Below are 218 nucleotides of genomic sequence, written 5' to 3' on the forward strand. Positions count from 1 at the left end.
GTTTGGAAAATACAAAAGCTAGACCAGTGAACCCTCCCACAAATCGAACCATCCACACAGCCAAACAGCCTTGAACCTCACAGAGATTCCCTGCGTTCAAAACCGCCTTTCCTTCCGCCAGACTCGAAAGCTCGTGCTCCTCGCGGCGGCGCTGCTGTGCGTCGCTCTGCGCACCGAAGGCCGGCGTTCGTTCGCGCTGCCCGCCGACCTCCCAGTGC

The sequence above is a fragment of the Penaeus monodon genome, chromosome 34, assembly GCF_015228065.2.
Source record: "Penaeus monodon isolate SGIC_2016 chromosome 34, NSTDA_Pmon_1, whole genome shotgun sequence".
In the NCBI taxonomy this organism is placed as follows: domain Eukaryota; kingdom Metazoa; phylum Arthropoda; class Malacostraca; order Decapoda; family Penaeidae; genus Penaeus; species Penaeus monodon.